Source organism: Pan paniscus, chromosome 9 (assembly GCF_029289425.2).
Source record: "Pan paniscus chromosome 9, NHGRI_mPanPan1-v2.0_pri, whole genome shotgun sequence".
Classification (NCBI taxonomy): Eukaryota; Metazoa; Chordata; class Mammalia; order Primates; family Hominidae; genus Pan; species Pan paniscus.
The window spans coordinates 115,190,761-115,215,030 of record NC_073258.2 but is presented as its reverse complement, the minus strand read 5'-3'; the positions used below and the strand labels follow the sequence as shown (position 1 = coordinate 115,215,030).

Below are 24,270 nucleotides of genomic sequence, written 5' to 3'. Positions count from 1 at the left end.
TTTGTGTCCCCACCCAAATCTCATCTCAAATTGTAATCTCCAGGTGTTGGGCAAGGAACCTGGTGGGAGGTGATTGGATCATGGGGCAGTTTCCTCCATGCTGTTCTCATGATAGTGAGTTCTCAAGAGATCTGATGGTTTTATAAGGGGCTCTTCCCCTTTTGCTTTCACTCTCTCTCTCTCCTGCCACCTTGTGAAGAAGGTGCTTGCTTCCCCTTCACCTTCCACCATGACTGTAAGTTTCCTGAGGCTTAATCCAGCCATGAGGAACTGTGAGCCAATTAAACAAACCTCTTTCCTTTATAAGTTACCCAGTCTCAGGTATTCTTTATAGCAGTGTGAAAATGGACTAATACAACTATTATGCTTTGTTTCAATTTAAATACATAAGAGTCTTAATTTTATAACTGGAAGAAGAGGATATATTTGTGGAGAGAGGAACAAAGGTAGAAAGAAGAAGAAATGTTGCAATGGGTCTCCTGAAGAGCTAATTTGTACATGTTTATGTGTAATTAATTTGTAGCATTATAGAGAGATATGTATACAACTTCAAGTCAGGTTTTACTTAAATGTGACTTTAAGTAAAGTCTTTACACATAAAAAGACTTTACTTTTTATCAATATTTTACTTTAAAGCTATTACTACAGGTGGTCCTCACTGTGCACAGGTTCTGTACACCATTCTAATATGCAGAAATTTCAGTTCCCATAGTTTAATTAACACCAATCCCTCAACAACATGGTTCAAATTTCAGTCACCATGTGAATTAAATGTGAGTAATTGCATACAATATAAAGTTCACTGCTAGCTCTTCAGTCCACAAATCACCATGTAAGTAACAGATGGGCATCACGATCAGTGACCAGTCACATCATTTCTTCCCAAGTCTGTTGGTGATTGGCTACTGTGTGTGTGTGTTATTCAGTTCAGGCAGAGATGGCCAAGTGTGTAGTTGTGTTACCTCCTTCTCTCCCAGTAACAAATCCAAGTGACATTTTACAAAACTGGATAATTGAAAGAGGGAATTGACCAAAAAGATGAAAGTGCAGCAAGGAAACAAAAAGTGATGTCACTGGAAATGACATTCAAATTGAACATAAATGGGGTTACAGAAGAGAGAGCTAACCATGGAAATGTTGACACTGCCACTGTTGGAAAGACTCTAGATATGCAGCCTGAGGGACATCATGAAGGCAAACTTAAGGACATAAATGAGCGAAGTGGTTGTGGCAAAAAGGATGAAGATGCCCTAGAGGAACTGATGCCAGCAAAAAGTTCACATTAAGGCCAGGTGTGATGGCTCATGCCTGTAATCCCAGCACTTTGGGAGGCCGAGGTGATCAAGAGGTCAGGAGTTTGAGACCAGCCTGGCCAACATGGCGAAACCCCATCTCCACTAAAAATACAAAAATTAGGCGGGCATGGTGACACACACCTGTGATCCCAGCTACTGGAGAGGCTGAGGCAGGAGAATCACTTGAACCCGGGAGGCGGAGCTTGTAGTGAGTGGAGATCGCACCACTGCACTCTAGCCTGGGTGACAGAGCGAGACTCCATCTCAAAAAAAAAACAAAAAAACAGTTCACATTAAATGTATTCTCAGAGACATTTCACAACATTGAAAGACGAAAGGATAAAATGTTGGAAACTGACCCAAACGTAGAAATGATGCTTCCTTCATACAGTAAGCTGTATGATGAGAAGGCAAGCGATGTTCACATTTCTCCTAAGTTTTTTAGAATAAAATGCAATATTTTAATTTTTAATGTTTCTAATGTCATAAATTACAGTGTACTATAAATATTAGTTTTACTTTTTCACTTCCAAATACATGAATAATCACCAGTTATAGAGTTTTGAATGTTTTGACAAAAATTTTTAAAGGTCACACGACAATCATAATCCTTCCCACTGATTATGAAGATTGCTTTGCATAGTTTTCGCTTGCATGGTCCTTGCTATCATGCAAAGCAAGGACTGCCTCAATTCTTTATTCCTCATTAAACAAAATACAAGTACCTGAAACAGTGTCTGTCACACAGTAAGTACTCAATATATGTCACCTATCGTTTCAAAGATATTACATACCGTTTTTCACCTTTATTGCAAAGCTTCTTTTTTTTATATCTATACTTGCTGCTCCTATTTTGCTCCTTCCATTGTCTCCTGAAATCATTTCAATCAGGCTTTGTCCGCATCCCTCCACCAGAACTGCTCTCATCAAAGTCATCAATCACTGCTGAATGGCTAAATCCAATGATAACTGTAAGTCTTACTTGATACACTTGACAACAGCATTTAATTCAATTAATCAGGAAAGACTGACTTCTAAACACCACCCTCCCCTGGTTTCCTCCTACCTTATAGGCTAATCCTACAGGATCAGGTTTCCTGTAGGATCCTATGGGAAAAGGTTCCATTTGCTTGCTAGTCACTACTCTCTCTGACACCTAAATGCCTGACATCTAAATGTCAGAGTGCCCTGGGGCTCAACCTTTGGATCTCCTCTCTAACTACAATTACTCCCTTGTTGACCTCATCCATTCTCATGATGTCAAATGCCATTCATATACGGAAGGACCCAAATCTTTACCTCCAGGTCTGACCTTTCTCCTGAAATCCAAACTTGTGGCTTCAACTATCTATTCTATATCTCTCCTTATGGTGGCTACTAGACAACTGAAACTTAACTGTGCAAAAGCAAATTGATGTTCCTTCCCAGACCTCTTCATTTTTATTTTTCTCTACTTCATAAAGGATACTTTAATTTACTGGAAACCTTGAATATATCTTTAACTCTCTCTCTCTCGCCCCCATCCTTCCTGCCCTCCATCCCACACCAGCCTTCTCTTCCATCCCAACACTCTCAAACACACATTTAAGTCATCAGCATATTCTGTCAACCTCTGAGCTATTCCCGTTTTAGAGGTAAAGAAACCGAGCCATGAAAAAGTTACTTACTGGTCCAAGGTCACAGAATTAATTTGCAGCAGGACTGAAATTGAAAACCAGGTAGGCTTGCTTTAGAGTTTTTAAATGGCAATTTCCTCAGTTCTAGTCCTCAAGGATTCCAAAATATTGAGGTCTAATTTCAAGAATGCTTTTGATAAAGACAAAACTAAACAATTTCTAACATTTCTTCCAATGAAACAATTCAGTAAGTAAATGTATACCTAATACAAAACATAGCTTTGTAAACCAAAACATAGTCTGTAATGAAGTTTATCAGTTTTATAACCTCTGTGTTTGTATATATTATTCTTGAAAATTGAGATATTTTTCTGTTTCTTGTTTTTTAAAAACTCACAGTGTATCACAACGTTTTATCCATTATAAAGGAATGCCCTAGCGAAAAGTAAATTCCAATTTTTTGGAAATCTTGAGAACTAGAAGTAAGGAAATTTGTTATTTAGAAACTACATGTAGTTTTTATTCTTCTCTAGAAACAGATGATTGAAATCACCTTAACACACTGATTGTTGTGGCAAAAACACTCTTTCATGTTGCAAAGATGAGGCAAAGAACTTATTCTCAAAATGGAAATATTGAGAAAATCAAAAGCAATTTTCTCAGCAAGGAGGCAAGAAAACTGGATAAGCTTGATCTAATCTAATCTGATTTAATCACTATCCCAAGACTGACTTGGGGAAAGCGGTATTTGGGGAGACCCTCAGAAAAATCCTGACAACCTTCATCATCTAATATTTCTTTTCTCAGAGAAAGAGATTAAATAAGCAGATTACAATTGTTGTCTGTTATTATTCGGTTATAGCAATGCCTATGTGTCTCTTTTCCAGATGTTCAACACTGAAGGATAAAAAAAATTGCACTTGAAAATCACTTGCTCAAAAACCTCTTTGAACACTGTACTGGCATTTTTATTAGAAACACATTTAAAACAAAACAACCCCCCCACCTTCATTTCCCAAACAAGGAAAGCCAGTTATGATAGGATGACATCATGAACCCATATGTTTGCCATGAGAAGACAAGAAAAGTCTTCACTTGCTTCATTTGAAACAGTTGCCTGCCATTACGTAGAACATTCATGATGGGGATTAGTGCTTTTATAAGAGACCACAGAGAGCTAGTTCTTCCTTCCACTATGTGAGGACCAGCAAGAAGTGGGCCCCTGCCAGACACCAAGTGTGACAGCACCTTGATCTTGGACTTCCCAGCCTCTAGAACTGTGAGAAATAAATCTCTGTTGTTTATAACCCACCCAGTCTATGCTATTTTGTTATAGCAGCCTGCACAGACTAAGACATAGTCTCATCATTCTTTAGAACAAGTTTGTCCAATCCACAGCCTGTGGGCCACATGTGACCCAGGATGGCTTTGAATGGGACCCAACACAAATTTGTAAACTTTCTTAAAACATTATAAGATTTTTTTGTGATTTTTTTTTAGCTCCTCAGCTATCATTAGTGTTAGTGTATTTTATGTGTGGCCCAAGACAATTCTTCTTCTTTGAAAGTGGCCCAGGGAAGCCAAAAGATTAAACACCCCTGCTTTAGGACAATTAAAACAGTGGGAGAGGGCTAGACCAAGCCAACAAATACAACTCTGCAGTTTGTGCTCGGTATGTGTTTCATGTATCCTGTCTTCCAAGCCTAATGTGAGGTTGCTTCAGCCCAGAGGAACGTGTGCCTCCTTGCAATTTGCACACAGACTCTGTATATGCTAGAGGTAGCCATGGGGCTAGAGGCCAAATGTTATTTAGCATCACCTTTTATTGGGAATCAAACTTATTAAACTCTTTGATTTATCTTGGTGCCCTGAATTCTCTAAATACTAGGGGATTAAAGGGATCAAAGTAATGCTAAGACCAGAAAGTGGGAGTTACCCCTAATTTTGGCAAACCTGTAAGATAAAGTATACACTGCTTCTGATATTTTAGGGGGGTTGGTTGCTTGTTTTTGCTTTTATTCTATTTTTTATTCTATTCAGTCCCTAGGAAACATTACATTTCCTCAAAGGCATCATGCCCAGTAATTTAGCTAAGATTTTGTACAGGCTGATTATCATATATGTCATTTACCAAGGCTAGCATTAATTACTGACAAGACTTTGGAGGAGATAACCCAAGGCTCAATACCAACCAATGGGAAATGACCATTGGCAGCGGCTGTTCTGCTGCCTTGATTAAACGGGTTTTCTTGACTATATTAGAATGAGATGAGGACATGGAGGTTTTCTATGCTTCTTGTTGTTTACACTTAATTATTAATTTCCAGTTTTATTGTGTTATGTGGCTCAAATCAAGAGTTTATATATGGCTAATAAGGTCAATTTTTATAAATGCTCCATAAATCTTTCAAGAATCCTTAGCCTTAAAATGAGGGTATATTATTAATTCTGTTATTTATACCCTTATATGTGTTTTTGCATACTTGATCTGTAAAAAACTACTATTGTTTTTCAACAAATGATGCTGGAAGAACTAAATACCCATATGCAAAAAGTGAACTTCAATTCATACCTCACACCATATACAAAAATTAACTCAAAATAGATTATAGACCTAGAGTAAAACCTCAATCTGTAAAACTTGTAGAGCAATAAAAGGACGAAATCTTTATGCCTTTGGCTGGGCAATGATTTCTTGGATATGACACCAAAAGCCTGATCTATTAAAGACAAAAATGATAAATTGGACTTCATGAAAATTAAGACATTCTCTTAGATAGGCACTGTTAAGAGAATGAAAATACAACCCAGGCTGGGAGAAAAGATTTGCCAATCACAAATCTTAGAGAGGACTAGAATCCAGAATATAAAAACTTCCAAAATTCAGTAAGAAAACAAACAACCTGTCATGGTTAATTTTCGAGTGTTAATTTGGCTAGGCCATTGTACTCAGTTTTTGGTCAAACAATAGTCTAGATGTTGCTGTAAAGGTATTTTTTAGATGTAAATAACATTTAAATCAGTAGACTCTGAGTAAAGCAGATGACTCTCCATAACATAGATAGACCTCCTCCAATCAGGTGTTGGTCTCAAGAGGAAACAGTGAGGCTGCCCAAAGAAAAAGAAATTATGCCTCCAGCCTTTGGACTTGAGACTGCATCATCTCTTCCCAAGGACTCCAGTGGCCAGCCTGCCCTACAGATTTTGGACTTGCCAGCCCCCACAATAATGTGAGCCAATTCCTTAAACAAGTACCTCTCTGTACACACACACACACACACACACACACACACACACACACACACACACACACATCAATTCTTTTTCTCTGGAGAACCCTATTACACACCCAATTTTTTAAATGAGCAAAAGATCTGAACAGACATATCACCAAAGAAGACATACAGATGACAAATAAATACACGAAAAGATACTCAACATCATCAGTCATTTGCATTAGGGAAATGCAAATTAAAACTACAATGAGACACCACTATACACCTATTTAAATGTCTAAAATCCTAATGAGTAAGCATATTAAATGTTGGCAAGAATATGGAGTAACTGGAATTCTCTCACATAGCTGGTGAGAATATAAAATGGAACAATAACTTTAGTAAACAGTTTAGCAGTTTCCTGAAATGTTAAACTCATACTCACCATATAACCCAGCCATTCCATTCGTAGATATTCTTCCAAGAGAAAAAAAAAAACATATGTCCATACAAAGACTTGTTCATGAATGTTCACAGCATCTTTATTTATAATAGCCAAAAATAGAAACAACCCAAATGTCCATCAAAAGGTAAATCAGTATACAAATTGTGGTATATCCATACAATGAAATTCTCCTTAGCAATAAAAAGGAATGAACTGTTGATATTTGCAAAAACATGGATATCACAAAATAAATATGCTGAGTGAAAGAATACATACAAAACAAGAGTATATGCTGCATAATTTCACTTATATAAAACTCTAGAAGATGCAAACTCATCTATAAAGACAGAAAGAAGATCACTGGTTGACAGAATTGGAGAAAGGGCACGAAGTGGGTGGAAGGAGGGATTATAAACAGGCACGAGGAAACTTTTGGAATGGTGGAAATGTTCATTACGTTAACTGTGGCATTATTTCACAGGCACAGACATATATTGAGGTGGGCGAATCACGAGGTCAGGAGTTCGAGACCAGCCTGGCCAACATGGTGAAATCCCGTCTCTACTAAAAATACAAAAAATTAGCTGGGTGTGGTGGGGGGGTGCATGTAATCCCAGCTACTCAGGAGGTTGAGGCAAGAGAATTGCTTGAACCCGGGAGGCAGAGGTTGCAGTGATCCAAGATTGCACCGCTGCACTCCAGCCCAGGCGACAGTGCGAGACTCCGTCTCAAAAAAAAAAAGAAAAGTATGAAATTTTATACTTCAAATTTGTGCAGTTTATTGTATGTTGATTATACTTCAATAAAGCTATTCTTAAAAAGCTAGCACCGTGGCAAGGCGCAGTGGCTCACACCTGTAATCCTAGCACTTTGGGAGGCTGAGGCAGGCAGATCGCAAGGTCAAGAGATCGAGACCATCCTGGCTAACACGGTGAAACCCCGTCTCTACTAAAAATACACAAAAAATTAGCCAGGCATGGTGGCAAGCACCTGTAGTCCCAGCTACTCGGGAGGCTGAGGCAGGAGAATGACATGAACTCAGGAGGCGGAGCTTGCAGTGAGTCATCGCACCACAGCACTCCAGCCTGGGCGACACAGCAAGACTCCAACTCAAAAAAAAAAAGAAAAAAAGAAAAAAGAAAGCTAGCACTGTATTTAAATTACTCCTTACATTGTAACAGATTTTGTTTATATATTTCAGGGTTATACTATTTAGTATCCAAAGTTTTATAACTATTTTCATTGTGAATTTTGCCTTTTTGTTAAAAAAATTACCCTGTCTGTAAATCATTTCACCTTAAATTTTATTCAGGCTAGTAGTAATGTCACCACTCTTCTCTAGAATGTTTGCATTTTTCAGACATGCATATTTCCCTTTGGCCTGGAGTCTCCATCAGATATATGAACTGGGCAAGTTACTTATCTGCCTCCATTTCCTTACCTGAAAAATGAGCAGCTTTCACAGGGTTGCTATGAAGATTAAATAAGTTAATATTTATTAAATATTTGAAGCAGGGCTTTGTCATCTTGGCACTGTATTTGGGGACTGATAATCTGTTGTGGGGACTAACCTGTGCATTTTAGAATGTTCAGTAGAATCCTTGGTCTCTAATGTACTAGATGCCAGTAGCAGTCTCCTCCCAGTTGTGCCAACAAAAATATCTCCAGACATTTCCAAATGTCCCCTGGGGGGCAAAACCACCTCCAGTTAAGAACCAATAATTTAAAACAATACCTGGGAGGTAATAAAGGCTACCTAAGCATTTGTTAAATAAGTGTTCTGTGGCAATTATTATGTGACCCCTTCTCCTTTCTGGGCCACTAGCCACTGCACCATGCAAAAGCCCAGTGGTATGTCAGAAGCCCCATTGCCACAGACTACTACTTGATGTGGCCATACTTACCCTGGGGTCTCCCAGCCCACTGCTTCAGATGCTGTTTCTTCACAGCACAGAGAGCTCACTTTCTGTCCCAAGCCCACCCCACCTCTAGCTCTCATCCCTCTAAATCAAATGTGTCCAACCTGTGGCCCAGAATGGTGTTGAATGCAGCCCAATACAAATTCATAAAGTTTCTTAAAATATAATGAGACTTTTTTGCAATTTTTTTTTTTTTTTTTTTTTTTTTTAGCTCATCAGCTAACATTAGTATTAGTGTATTTTATGTGTGGCCCAAGACAATTCTTCTTCCAATGTGGCCCAGGAAAGCCAAAAGATTGGACACCCTTGCTCTAAATGAAGGGTATCATCAGGTTCTCCCATAATTTCTTCTACTTATTTCTTAGGGATCTGTTTTTTTGTTTTTTTTTGTTTCGTTTTGTTTTTTGAGATAGGGTGTCTCTCTCACCCAGGCTGGAATGCAGTGACACGATCTCGGCTCACTGCAACCTCTGCCTCCCAAGTTCAAGTGATCCTCCAACCTCAGCCTCCCAAGTAGCTGGGACTACAGGTGCACACCACCACACCTGGCAAAATTTTTTTATTTTTTGTAGAGATGGGTTTCACCATGTTTCCCAGGCTGGCCTCCACCTCCTGGACTCAAGCCATCTGCCTACCTCCGCCTCCCAAAGGGCTGGGATTACAGGCATGAGCCACTGCACCCGCCGATAGTTTTGAAAAAGCGACATTGCAGGCCAGTTCTAATGTCCCCTTTCAGTGTAACTCCTTCTGGTGACAGTAAGTAGATGGTCCCTAGTACTGAGGCATACAGATAGCCTTCTTCCCTATTTCCAGGGCTCATTTAGGGCTGGTCCTATTTGGGGATCATCTTAAGTAGTTTTGGGAATGTGCGGAAGTCTGTGGAGGCTTACATATTTCCTAGGCCTCTATCCTTGATATTTTTAGGACCAGATCTCCTTAAAAACTGACCTTTTCTTCCCAAAAATAAAGATTTGGCTTTTCTCAGTCAAAAATGTGGAACTGGATTTTACTGGAAAAACAATGTAATTAGGAACTCCTGGTAGGAACTAAAACATGTTTTTAAAAATCCTGCAAATTTTTTTGCCACCACAGTATAAAAATACTAACAGCTTATAGATTTATTAATAAGTTAAATCTCTGAATCTTTGACCTTTGACAAACGTCAGTGTTATGCTTTCACTACAGATAGATGTTTCCCTTTGGATTGCCTGATAAAGTATGCACAGTATATTGAAATCACTTGAGATAAAATTTTGCAAGGAGTCAGAAGGTTATAAATGCTTGACATACTTAAATTTAGGATCACTACTGTATCATAAAGGAGATTATATTTCACAGCTATCTGTTGTCTGGAAGCTGTCTAAATAGATGTGTTATTTGTGGACTTACGGAACTGGCAAGGATCAGAGCTCACATGCTTCAGCCTCCAACTCAATTCTGCAATCGGGGCCACATCATCACTGCCAAATGACCATCTTCCCCCTGCAATAAAAGAAGACTAAACTGCTCTACATGAAATAAGAAGAAAAGGCTGGGAATATTTGCTCCTGAAGAAGAGGAAGAAAAGACGATAGGTAAAAAAGAATAAGTTGAAATTTTAAAGCCAGTTCCAAACTGGGAAGAAGAAAATTGCAACAAGGAATGATACCATCCTAAATATATAAACTGGTTTTACAAATTAATTTTTGAAAAAATAAACCAAAAACACTACTCTCACAATAGAAAATTAGTAAAGGACATAAATATTCACATAGAATGAAAATTGGACTATATATATATATTCAAGAAATTAAAGTTTACTAACAAGTAAAGGAATAAATGTAACAGAAAAAAAATCCAATTGCCAAAAATTATTTTTAAATATTATCCAATGCTGCTCACCAGGGGACAAGGAAACAGGCACTCTCTTACACTGCTGGTGGTAGTATAAATTAATACTAAACAATACATATAAACACAAAATCATAATCTATTCTGTAATATCATTATGGTTACAATACTAAGAAGGCTTGGATTTTCAAAAATCGAGATATTAAAATCAAGACTGTAATAGAGAAAGGAAGAGTAGAGAGTTACAGAACTGCAGTACCAAAATTATTTTCACTGCAGGAATTTCAACAAAGGTATTTTTTATTCATCTAAGTACATTTTCTTTTTTCAAGCTACAAATAAATTTATTCAATAACTGTCAGAAAAATTACCTTCATACAGACTACATCTTCTGAGTCTAATGCAGCAGTATTATAAGACAAAGAGAGAGATCAATTGAACAATCCTACATGCCTGAAAACTAAAATAGTCTACTAAATAATACTTGTTTTAGAGTAGGAGGGAAATTTGTTAAAGACTTCAAACTAAATAAAAGCAGTACCTGAAAAATGTATGGGCTGCAGCTATAACTAGATGTAGAGGGAAACATTTTGATATTAATAACAAAACAATAATAAACATTTATTGAGTATGTTCTATGCGCCATGCCGTTGTTAAGTTCTTCATACATTATCACATTGAAACTTTTAAATTTATTATTTATTTTTTAGAGACAGGGTCTTGCTATACTGTCCAGGCTGACCTTGAATTCCAGTGTTCAAATGATCCTCCTGCCTCAGCTTCCCAAGTAGCTGGGACTACGTTATTGTATTTTTATTGTAAAATACATAACTATGGAAAAAACACATGTATATTTTAAAGGATAAAGATAATAAAGCAAACACATGGGTAAACACATTTTTAGTGTGAAGGAAATATTGCCAAAACCTTAGAAACTTCCTGCATAGCCCTCTTCCAATCACATACCCTTCCTCCCTCACGAAGGTAAGCCACTATCCTGATTTTGATGCCCTTCCTTCATAATCATTCCACTTATGTACACCCTAAAAACACATTGCTTAGCTTTGTCAGGTCTTTTAATTTTATTTAAATGAAATCATATGGTATTATTCTTTTGTAGCCTGCTTATTTTGCACAATTGTCTGTAAAAGTCATCCATGTTGCTGCATGTAGCTGCAGATCTTTTTATTGCAGTATCATATAAACACAATTAATTATGAATTCTACTGATGAAAAATACTGGAGTTATTTTCATGTAGGACTGTTATTAATATCCTCACACTTGTCTTCTTGTGCATATGTGTAAGATTTTCTCTACTTTAAATATCTAGAAGTAGAACCACTGGCTCTTAGGATGAACACACATTTAAATTTACTAAGTAATGTCACGTGAGTCTCCGAAGTAGTTGAACCAATTTACATTCTCACCAGTAAGTGCTTAAGACTCACATTCTTAATCCCAGGTATGATCACACTTTATATTTGCCAATGTAGTGGGAATATAAATTTCTTATTGTAGTTTAATATGAATTTCCTGATTAATAATGAGGTGAACATTTTTTTCCTGTTTATTGGACATTCAAGTTTCTCTTTTATGAAGTACTTGTTCTCATGCTTTCTTCATTTGTCTATTGGATTTCTTTTTTCGTTTTTTTTTTTTGTAGGAAATATTTGTGTATATTAGGTATGAGTTTTTGTCAATTATATAATTTGCAATTATCTTCACCTAGTTTGTGACTTGTGTCTTTATGGTAGATTTAGAGAAAAGAAATTCTTCATATTAATGCAACTGAATTTATTAGTCATTTCCATTATGCTATGTGCTCATGCGTACATGTGTGTATAGCTTTTTAAATTCATTCCTATCTATGTATTTCATATTTTTCTATGCTATTGTAAATGGTATATTTTTAAATTTTCATTTTTAACTGATATCTGCTGGTATATTAAAATGCAACTGATTTTTGTATGCAGATTACATACTATTGAATTACAATGGGGTTATGTCCTGATAAACCTAAAGTAATGTGAAAATATCATGAGTCAAAAATGCATTTAATACCACAATAAACCCATTATAATGTCAAAAAACTAAGTCAAACCATTGTAGGTTGAGGATGGTCAGTAGTGATTTTCATATCCAACTAACTTGCCAAATTCTTATTTCTAAAAAATATTTTCAGTCTGGGAAACACGCCAAGACCCCATCTCTACAAAAAATTAAAAAATTTGTCAAGCATAGTGGTGTGCCTGTGGTCCCAGGTACTCTGGAGGCTGAGGCAGGAGGATCGCTTGAGCCCAAGAGATGGAGGCTGTAGTGAGGCCATGTTTGTGCCACTCCACTCCAGCCTGGGCAACAGAGCAAGACCCTGTCTGAGAAAAAAAAAAAAAAACGTAAATATGTATACAGTTCTTTTGGATGTTCCATGTAGATAATCAAATCATCTATGGAGGAGTTTTATTACTTGCCCCAGTCCTAATATCTTTAATTTCTTTATTGACTATGTGGGCTAACTCCAGTATGATGACCAACAGAATTGGTAGTAGCCATCCTTGACAAGTTCCTCAGTCTTGGGAATGCTATGAACTTGCATCATTAAGAATGATGTTTGATGTCTGCAGTATTGTTGTCTGTAGATACCCCTTGCCAGGTTTAAGTAAATTGCCTTGTATTCCTAATTTGTTTGCTTTTTCCTTTAGTCACGAATGGATGGTGACGTCTAACAAATGATTTCCTGCATCTATGAAGATGATCATACGATTTTTCTCCCTTAGAATGTTAATATGTTAATTTGATGTTTTAATATTTATTGAGTCAAAATCCTTTTTTTTTTTTTTTTCTTTTTTGAGATGGAGTCTTGCTCTGTCTCCCAGGCTGGAATGCAGTGGCCCAATCATGGCTCACTGCAACCTCCACCTCCTAGGTTCAAAAATTCTCCTACCTCAGCCTCCCGAGTAGCTGGGATTACAGGCACGCACCACCACACCCAGCTAATTTTTGTATTTTTAGTAGAGATGGGCTTTCGCCATGTTGGCCAGGCTGGTCTCAAACTCCTGAACTCAGGTGATCTGCCTGCCTCGGCCTCCCAAAGTGCTGAGATTACAGGCGTGAGCCACTATGCCCAGCCTCAAAATCCTTGCTTTGTAACACTCTGATCATTGGTTCATACAAGCCATCTTTTTTTTTTTTAATAACAAACACTGTGAACCCAATATAGGAACTAGAAAACTGACATTTTTATACAGCTATGTGATCTTCCCTCCATCCCATCCTCCACCTCCCACATTCAAAATATTTCCTGAATCTTGCAATCACTCATCGTATATCTATGTCTCTCTATAAATAATAGATATGCACACAGATATAGATATATTCCTGAAGAGTATGTAGCTTAGTTTAAGTTGCTCTTTGAATATTAAGCATATTTGACCTTTTGGAACTTAATTATTTCACTCAATTTTATGTAGCAGAATTTTTGAATATAGATGTTGTTCAATCATTTTGTAGCCATATAATATTCACTTGAGAATGTGCTTTATCCATTCCCTTGTCCATGGGCATCTGAATCATTTCCAGGTTTCTGCTTTATCAAATAATGCTGCTATGAACTTTTTGTACATTTCTCCTAACATATATTTTCAAGTTTCTCCTGAACCTAGAGGTGGACGTGCTTGGCAGATGAACATACAAATGGTTAACTATTAAGATCATGCCAAACTGTCTCATAAAATGGCGGCACCAATGTACATTCCCACCAACTAACTGTCTGATACGGCTGATTCACATCCTCTCCAACTCTTGGTACTGTCAGACCTTTGATTTTTGACATTGGGATAGGTATGAAATGGTTGTCATACTGTAGCCTGATGTTATGTGTTGTTCACATTATTTTCTTATCTTTTCCCTGTTTGCAGCACTTGAGTCTTTTTCATTCCTGATACTGGTTATACGTCTTCTTTTTCCTTCAGCCATCTTGCCAAAAGTTTCAGTTTTATTATTCCTTTTAGCTTACTTGCTATTCTCTACTGAACACCCTCTACTGAATATTCATTTTCTATTTCATTAATTTTTGCTATGACTTTAACATTCTCTTCACTTTTATTCCTTCCTAATACAGGATTTATAGCTATAATTTTCCCTCAAAGTCCTGTTTAGCTGCACCCTAAAAGTTTTTATCTGTAGCGTTTCCATGATCTTTCAGTTTGAAATATTTTCTAATTTCTAAATTGTTTTGTGACCTGAATTTTATTTGAAACCATATAAAATTTTTCAAGTTACTCTTTAATTGTTGAGTCATAGCTTAATTGCATTGTTCTCATAACATTGAATGATTCCAATTTACTAATATTTGTTATAATTCTTTATCATGTGCCTGAAAAGAAGGTTTATCTTCAACTTGGTGGAGACAGTGCTCTATGTGTACACTCATTAAGACAAGTTTGTTAGAGGGAAATTATTGGTTCTCAATACATGTATTAGAAAATAGGAAAAGCTGAAAAATAAGCACAACTGAAGACATAAGCAAGAGACAGAGTACACCCAAAGAAACAGAAAGAAAGAAAATAATAAAAGGTAGAACCCAAGAAAAAATAATGGAACGGTATAGAAAAAAAAAAAGGTTAATACTATCAGAAGCTTCTTCTAGAAAAAGACTATTGTTGATAACCTCAGGAAATAACAGTTTAACAAAATAACAATAGAATGCAAGCAAACAAAATAAATAAGGGAACAAATTATAGCTATAATAAAGACTTTAAAAGTAGTTTTATTATAAAACACCTATAGCCAAATATTTTTGAAAACCTACAATAAATAGAATGAAAAATTATATTACCAATAAAATTAGCATAACATAAAATAGGAAACTTGAATAGACAACCGTGAAAAACTGAAATAGTGTTACCCAGTGATCTTACAGGGTGTCCCACTGAACTGAAACAGAGCATTTCTATGTTATATAAATTTAGCCAAAATTAGAAAAATTGTGGAAACTACCCAATTCATTTTTCAGTTTGGTACAATCTTTAAAACTATCAGATGAGGACAGCAAAGAAAATTATAGGCCAATTTCACTAACAAACATAGAAGGAAATCCACTCAATAAAATATGAGCTAACAGAATCCAATCAGGTGTTTGAGAAAAATAACCCTAATAATACTTATTAGGTTTTATTCTAGAAATGCAAAGATAATTTAATATCAGAAAACTTATTAACATATTTCATCACAGGAATGTATTAAAGAAGAAAATACATGATTATCTCAATAGACATAAGAAAGGCATTTGATAAAGTTCACATTCAATTAAGATTTTTAAAAACTTTTTAACCTTGAAGACTAGAAAGAAAAGAACTTTCTTAACTTTTTGAAGGCTATCTATCAATGCCCTATAGCAAACATCATAATTAATGGAGAAACTTTTGATGTATTTCTTTTTAAGTCCAATAAGATAAAAACGCCACCACCATAGCTACTGTTCAATATACTACATGACATTCTGGCTAATATAAGACAAGAAGAAGAAACAAGTAAAACAACTGGAAGAGAAGAGAGGGTGTTCATTATTTGAAGCTGACCTGATAATCCACATAGAAAACCCAGGATAATTACCATCCAACTAAAAGGCATTATTAAAAAATTAAGGCACAGTACAAAAATCACAATAAGAAAAACAATTGCATATGATCAAAGACTAATGGAATAGAATTTAAAAGCTGAGAAAGAGACCCATATGAAAACCTGGTGTATGATACAGGTCATATCACAAGCCAGTGGAGAAAGGATAAATATTTTGGAAATGGTGATAGGAAAATTGGTATACTCCCTGGAAAATATTAAATTGGATCCTTACCTCACATAATCTCCGAATGTGGACTTCAGATATATTAAAACCGAAACATGAAAAGCAAAAGTAAAATAAAAAGCAAATAAAAGTTTACATAGATTATCTTCATGATCTTGATGTAGAGAACTACAAATATTAACAATGATCTTCTCTGTACAGAATTGTTATTTTCTAAGGTATTCACCTGTTATTTTATGATCAGAAAAAAGTGACCTACAAAAAAAATACATGCACTTGTAATATTATTCTTCACTGTGGAGCAAGGATATTTCATCCAGCATCAACTTGACCCACACAAAATACTCCCAAAGATCTTGATCCTCTTCTAAATTTACTGAGTGAGCTTCTGGTTACTAATTCAATTTGCCAGTGCCCTCACGCTGGAAAAAGGAATGCTCCCTACAGCATACATTAATATGGTATTTTGGTCGTTAGAAAAGAAGATCTCAATGTAAATTGATCAGCATTCTGAATTAATACATCAGTCCCTGTGTGCTTGGTTGGAATAAGTTCCTCCTCAAGGGATTAGACCACTGTTGATATACTGAAATCAAACTTCTGGGCCTGTAGCATGAAGCCTAAAATTTAGGCACCAACTGAGATGCTGCTTTACAGTCTCTGAGTTGACCAGTTGGCCCATCACCCTCAATGATATCTATCCCTGATTCATCATTACTCTTATCTGCAATAAGGATTGGCCAGAATTAAGACCATAAAAATCTTTCACTCATCTATTTACTCATTCACTAAGCAAACACTTACTAGGGCCCTATTAGAGCCTAGCGTGTCCCCTTTCTTAGTTCACCATGCTTCATCCAAGTTGATTTTCTGACAGTTCCAAGAATACACTAAGTTATTTGCTACCACAAGGCCATTGTTCTCTGTGCCTCCTACAGCCTTCTTCCCATGTTCCTGGACTACACTGTCACCTAATCAAGGCACCTGCACTAACCATCCATTTTAAAGTAGCCTTTCTCCTCCTCAGCACCCGCCATCATTTGTCTTTACAACATCTTTCTGTTTAATATCACAATTCTTTATTTACTTATGTATTGTCTAGCTTGCTCATTAGAACATAAACTCTGTGAGGGCAGGGATATGTCTAAGTCCTTGCTAGATCCCTAAGTTTTACAACAATACTCAACACTAACTAGAATCCTCAATAAATATGAATTAAGTAAAACAATGAATTCCTAATCATAAATTTTCTATCAAATAATATCTAATTTAATTCTGCAGAAATTTGGGTGTGTGCTATCCTATTTAAGTAGTTTAAGCTATATATTTTCAAAGAAGAAATTTCCAAAGCATGGACCATTCTCCCATATAACTTTAGAACTTTTTAAAAATCCATTGTCTACAACATCCCATCTCCAAGGGTCTTTCAGTAACTCAGTGTATAAAAGCATATGTCATGCTTTTCTCAAAAACTGATATTAACCACAGGAAACACATACCTATATTATTCAAACCTAAACTAGATTTAGGATTTAATTCAAATAAAATTATTTATAAAATTTTCAGATAATATCTGAAACTCTAAAATAATTTTAAAACTCATACCTGTCCCTTCTCCCCATCCATCCTCAGAAAAGCAATGTTTGAACATCAGGCTTCATGGCTAAAGGTCACAATTAACCACTTCAGAACATCAAAAGTGGAAAACCAAAGGTCAAATAACCAAAGAATCTGCAGCATTCCTATAAAGACTGTATAAAGTCAGCAGTAGTGTGAAACACATGAACAAGACATCTTCATTTATGCTCTGATCATTAACAGACTGTATCATCTTATTAAACTAGATTCTACAAGGCTTTTTTCAATATTTCTGAAGTGCTTTCATTTAACAACTTGCAAAACAAGAATAATTTTAGTAGTATAGCATGTCATTTCTCTCTCTCTTCTGCTGCTGTTAAGAGAGGGTTTCAGACAAAAGTCCCAGGCATAAATACACCACTGAGTCCCAAACTCCAACAGAGGGACTGATATATGCCCCAGATGAAATCTGAGTGTTTTTAAATCAATTTAAAGAACATTATTGGATTTTTATGTAGAAAATACAGACATAGCTGAATATTTCACACTAAATGTATTCAATTTAAAGTGCCTGTCCTTTATTATGAAGTTCTGTCCTTTGTGTGTTTTAAAATGTCTTTTCTTTTATGAAATGATGGGGATAGCAGGTGGTGTTTTTAACATCCTTATTTGGCAAAATAAAAGTTGGCAACTTCTAGAGAGTACCCAAATAATGTTTTAAAAAAGTACTATTCATAAAACCCAAAGCTGTGTAAAACAAATATTGACGGCCTAAAGAAGGAACAAGGTTTTCTAGGAAGAGCTGGCCCTGAGGCATGTAATGCCAGTCCCACATTTCTGGAAGCTTATATTTCAACAAAAATAGCTGAACAGTGGCAACCTTTGCTCCTATTCCACTTTAGTGAGGCTAAGATTTTTCTTCATAGTGTCCTTAAGATCTATGCTATCCTTCAATTCTGAAATTGTCTGCTAGCTGTTACTTATAAACAAAATTATTGGGCTATCATGTCAATCTATTTTCACAAAAAAATTTGATGACAGAATAAGGTAGAATGATGTAACAAGGTATCTTAGAGCCCATAGGATGGTAAAGATAAGAAAATGCATATGAAAAACAAATGATTTGGAGAAAGATGTGTAACCAAGATGACTGAAAGTATAAAACTGCATGCAGTCTCTAATTTAACAATTCTATTGCTCAGTATGAATTGTAAGCTGTTTAAGTGAAATTCAAAATGGAAGTTTTTCCACAGAAACAAAACAGGGCTAGGTTCCAAGGCAACCTACATGGGCCTATTAATTTAGATTATCCAAGGAGTACACCTAACTCAGAATTCAGCAGCATCTCTTTCCCCATTTCATGACTAAATATGGAGGTAAGAAGGCAAGATGCTCCTAAAAGGTATTAATTTGTTAAATTTCCTTTATCTGTAAACCAAAACTGCAATTCCTTATACCACTTTGACAATGACATAAAAGAAAGCACCTCCCTAAATTGTCCACTTCCTGTTACTCCACGTTGAGAAACAAAAGGAATTTACTCTTCCTAAGGGCACAAGCAAGGGTCCCAGAGATCAGTTCCTCCAACCTGGTCCCATTACATATTGGTCCTAAAACAGAATCATTCTGAAAATGGATCATGGAAAATTATGCATCTTTGTGTGTGCACATGTATGGGTGTGTGTGTGACAAAATACATATCACATAAATTTACCCTTTTGTCATTTTTAAGGGTACAGTGCAGTCACATTAAGTACAGTTACACTGTTATATAACCAAAATCATGTTTCTTATCCTGGATCCCCAAGGATTCTGCAGGCTGCTCATGGTATGCTTTCATTTGTACAATAACATATTTTGCTCCACACTCTTGGAGCACCTGCTCCACAGACTTGTTTGCTGTAGCCTAGCCAGTGGTATAACCTGGGTGATTAAATTGCTAAACTGATTAAATTACCCTGAAGACCAAGTTGTCTTAGGTCCTGTGCATTCAACTTGACATGTCAACTGTGAAATGCTTGTGTTCTAGTGGAATGAAAACTTAAAATCCTCCCACGATTTTTTTTTTCTTGGGAACAATGTCTCACTCTATTACCCAAGCTGGAGTGCAGCAGTGCAATCATGTCTCACTGAAGCCTTGACCTCCTGGGCTCGGGAAATCTTCTCGCCACAGCCTCCCAGGCTCAAGTGATCCTCTCACCTCAGCCTCCTGATAGCTGGAACTACAAGCGCACTATGCCCAGTTAATTTTGGGGGTTGCTTTTATAGAGATGAAGAAATCTTGAAGCCACAGCCGTCCTTTACACAATAGAAAATGCTTGACCAGAGAAGAATTCTTCATTTATGTTACCACCATGGCTATCTATACTTCACTATGAGCCACATAAAATTAAATGCTTTGTTCAAATAATTAAAACTCAACTAATTTTCACAATAGACATATAGCATAGAGCTGGCCCTCTATACCTGCAGGTTCCACATCCGTGGCTTCAACCATTTGTGGATCGAAAATATTTTTCTAAAAAATTGTGTCTGTACTGAACATGTACAGACTTTTCTCCTTGTCATTATTCCCTAACAATGCACTAACACAACTATTTACATAGCATTTACATTGTATTCGTTATTATACAATAACTAATCTAGAAATGATTTAAAGTATCCAGGACTATGTGCTTAGGTTTTATGTAAATACTATACCATTTTATATCAAGGAATTAAGCATCCATGGATTTGAGTATCTGCAGGAGGTCCTGGAACCAATCCCCCAGGGATACCAAGGGACGATTGTATTTATCAATAGGTATCTAGCATAATAGCTTTTGTCCTCATCAGCAGATATAGAACATAATAGCCTTTGTCCTCATAAGCAGATATGAAACATAACAGTTTTTGCCCTCATCAATCTGCTACATAAGGCTTATCCTTGCAACAACCAATTTTCCATTGTCCCTGCTACTTATTAATTTTTCAAAATGTTACAGCGTTTGAGTGAACCTGGGACATTGATGCACTACCACAAAGCAATCAATATGACAAAACTGCACTTGAACATTACGACTATTATTTGTTCTTCAAGGCATACACATACAAGAACAGCACTTCACGCAAAGCAAACTATCAATTTCCCTCTAAATTTGTAAGCTGGTTTCTTAACAGAGATATATTGTTTTGTAAATGAGAAAACACAGGTGTCTCAGGATTCATTCTCCTCTCCTATGGCTAAACTGCTAAAAAATGGAGATCTTTCTTGCCCACATACTCAGTACCATGGCTAAGAGCACTCAAAGAACACTGACTTGAGACTATCAGGAAAGGATATATGGTCCCCAACTTACAAACAGTTTGACTTACAACTTTTCTGTTTTTTTTTTTTTTTTTTAGCTTTAAAAGGCCATTTATTAATTTTAAGTATTTATGACTCATGGGTTAAAATATTTATCAATTTAATACCAACAGGTAATTTTGTTTGAAAGAGGCTTCAACTGTTATCTTTACTACTTTTATTACCAATGGGAGAGAATTCGACGTTACCTTTCTAATTTTTACATTCTCTTTTGTAGATGTTTTGAACCACAGTATCTGGCTATCTTAGGAAATGTCAATGACAGTCCATTAACAGGCTTTCCAGAAAGTTTCCCATCACTGAAAAGTAGTCCTACTGACTTTCTTAGCCACTACCACATTCAGCTCGTAAATAACCTATTGTGAGAAGCACATTCCAATAATGATGACGCTGAGTGACCTCAAGTGTATACCAATATTATTCCAGTGAAAAAGCTTAGATACTACTAGCATTTAAATAATTGAAAACTAATTGGAATCTCTTCCAGAAATACAATAATGGGGAACATGGAGGCACAGCAAAGATTATTTATAATGTATGAAGGAGACCTGATACTTACTTACACCTAAATAACAAACAAAACCCCCTCCAGGCTAAATAGTTCTTTTGTACACATTTTATTAAAGCCCAAATGAAAATATTTTAAAGCTTTAAGAAAATTACCGTAAACTACTTTCTCCATAATCTGTGTCTTGCATGGTTCTAAAATGTTCATAATGCTATAATTTGTTACTTAATTTTATGTGAATTTTTTAAAAAAATATCTCCATGCATATCTTGTTGACCTTTTTTTTTTTTTTTTTTTTTTGAGATGGAGTCTTGCTCTGTCACCAGGCTGGAGTGCAGTGGCTCCATCTTGGCTCACTGCAACCTCCACCTCCCAGGTTCAAGTGATTCTCCTGCCTCAGTCTCCCGAGTAGCTGGGACTACAGGCCTGCACCACCACGTCCAGCTAATTTTTTGTATTTTTAGTACAGACGGGGTTTCACCGTGTTGGCCAGGATGGTCTCAATCTCTTGACCTCGTGATCCTCCTGCCTTGGCCTCCCAAAGTGCTGAGATTACAGGCGTGAGCCACCACGCCTGGCCTTGTTGACATTTCTTTAACTCACAAATACCTTGACATGCTGTCTAGAGAAACTGCTCCTATATACTGATTAATTATGGAGGATTCAAGCAATTCTGAGTTTTTATAGCATCCTCAAACTGAAAAACCTTCAAAATTAGCCATTTTTTCTTAATTATTTATGTATTTAAGAAACAGAGACAAGCTCTTGCTATGTTGCCCAGGTTGGTCTAAAACTCCTGGCCTCAAGCAGTCCTCCCGCCTCAGCCTCTCACAGTGCTGGAATTACAGGCATGAGCCACTGTGCCCAGCTAAAACAAGCCAATTTAATGCCCTTAAACAATCAAAATGTAATGCTAAGGAAAATAAAACAATACAAGCCAAAACTGGAGTGCAAAAGCAAAAACCTTTTTGCTATAGATTTGTAAACTAATGGGATCCTTTCCCAAGGGCATGCTAGAAATATAAAAAATGAAATGACAAAAACTTCCCATGTTTCTATCCTTCGTTAGGCAACTTCTTATCCTATTTCAGTTTCCTGAAACATCCCTAGTTAAGACTCTTGTGATTAAAAAGACAAAAACAAGTGTTTATATAAGTCCATCAGATTCCTCATTAAAGCTGAAGTCATACACCAGAGACCAGTGGTCTGAAAGATGGTAGCCAGTTGGATCCAGTCTGCTCTTTGGTGAGCAGATCAAGAGCTGACCTTACATTTAGAGCATGCTTAGAATACCAGATGTAATCCAGGGTGTGCCTGCCCTCCCCTGGGGTCCAGATCTTCCTGGTAGTATATGGGGGTTCTGACTGCCCACCAGCACTCAGGGGCTTGTAGGCACTGTTCAGGTTGAGGCTGGAGGAAGCAAAGTGTTTCTAGGCCTCTTGTGTTGGTTCTGCATTGAAGTCCCCTCAAACAACAAGGGGAATCTTGGCCCTTGAGTGACATTTTGCAGGTTCTGAAGAAGGTCACAGCCTTAAGCTGATCAAAATCACACCCAGCCAGTGTGTGCTTTTACGTGGGTGACACCGATGCAGAACTGTTGGTCTGACTCCTTGCACTCTAGGAACTGTGCAATGGCCACCTGATTAGTTTTCAATGTCATGGCCATCAGCCTAATATTGGCACTGTTCACTAGCTTGATTTGGTTTTGGAGGAAAAATTAAGCGCAGCTGTCTGGTCCACTGTTGTATTCTATACCTAGACAAGATGACCAGGGCTTGGGGGAAAAAAAATGTGCCTTGATAGCCCAGCCTCCTGAGGAGTGGTTGGAAGGTTTCAAAATACTGTTCTACCTCTTGGAGGCACAATATATCAGGCTGGTAGAATAGGATTTCTTCTAGCGTGAGAAGCTTCCTTTCTTCTCACTTGAGTGTTTCAACAGGGCATTGTACAAAGTTGTCTTTGTCTTTCCAAGAGCTTGGACGAAGTTGTTCCACTGCATGACTCTAATAGGTAGGTAGTTACTGGAGTCTGTCCTCAGATCCACAAAATCTCTCTGGAACCAGGGAAGTTACGTATCCAGGACAGCCCTGCATTCCTCAAAAAGCTGCTCTTTAGGATCTATGGGCTCCAGATGTTCTAGGTCAGGTAATAGCAAACACTCTGGGTGCAGGAGGCAGCACTGCTGTTCAGTGTCTTGGCGAGAGCACAAGAGTCTGCTCATACTATTTCAATCGTACTTCGACTACCCATACAACCGTTCTGCTTTTCACCTTCTCTACAGTATTGTTACATGGTATATTCAACACTTTATTATAAAATAGGCTTTCTGTTAAGATGATTTTGCCCAACTATAGGCTAATGTAAGTGATCTGAGCACATTTAAGGTAGGCTAGGCTAACATGTTTGGTAGGCTAAATTTATTAAATGCATTTTTTACTTAATAGTTTCAACTTACAATGGGTTTGTTGGGATGTAACCCCACTATAAGTCAAAATGCATCTGTACTGATTCATTCACCTTGAGTTTAATAGGGGGGAAATACACCTGGACGATCCTAAGAACATAGCTTGCAGGACAATTACTGCACCGAACGAACCAGCAAATGAGAGGCCCCCCAAGAGCACTAGAATGGCAAGCTCTACTAAGCAAATATACTGATCATTTTTCAAGCTGTAGTTCTATTTAAACCAATTTGCACTGCAGTTCATTTCACA

The 24,270-nt window shown here is 36.8% G+C and overlaps 1 protein-coding gene and 1 pseudogene across 1 annotated transcript in view; both read right to left on the bottom strand.

Moving 5' to 3' along the window:
• The window catches only part of NXPE2 (neurexophilin and PC-esterase domain family member 2), a 222,418-nt gene extending 212,446 nt beyond the window's left edge, over window positions 1-9,972 (bottom strand). Inside the window, exon 1 of the mRNA XM_063608269.1 lies at window positions 9,880-9,972. The gene's annotated coding sequence lies outside the window, so the exon portion shown is untranslated. The remainder of the gene's footprint in view (window positions 1-9,879) is intronic.
• The window catches only part of LOC117975032 (nocturnin-like), a 24,865-nt pseudogene continuing 2,409 nt past the window's right edge, over window positions 1,815-24,270 (bottom strand).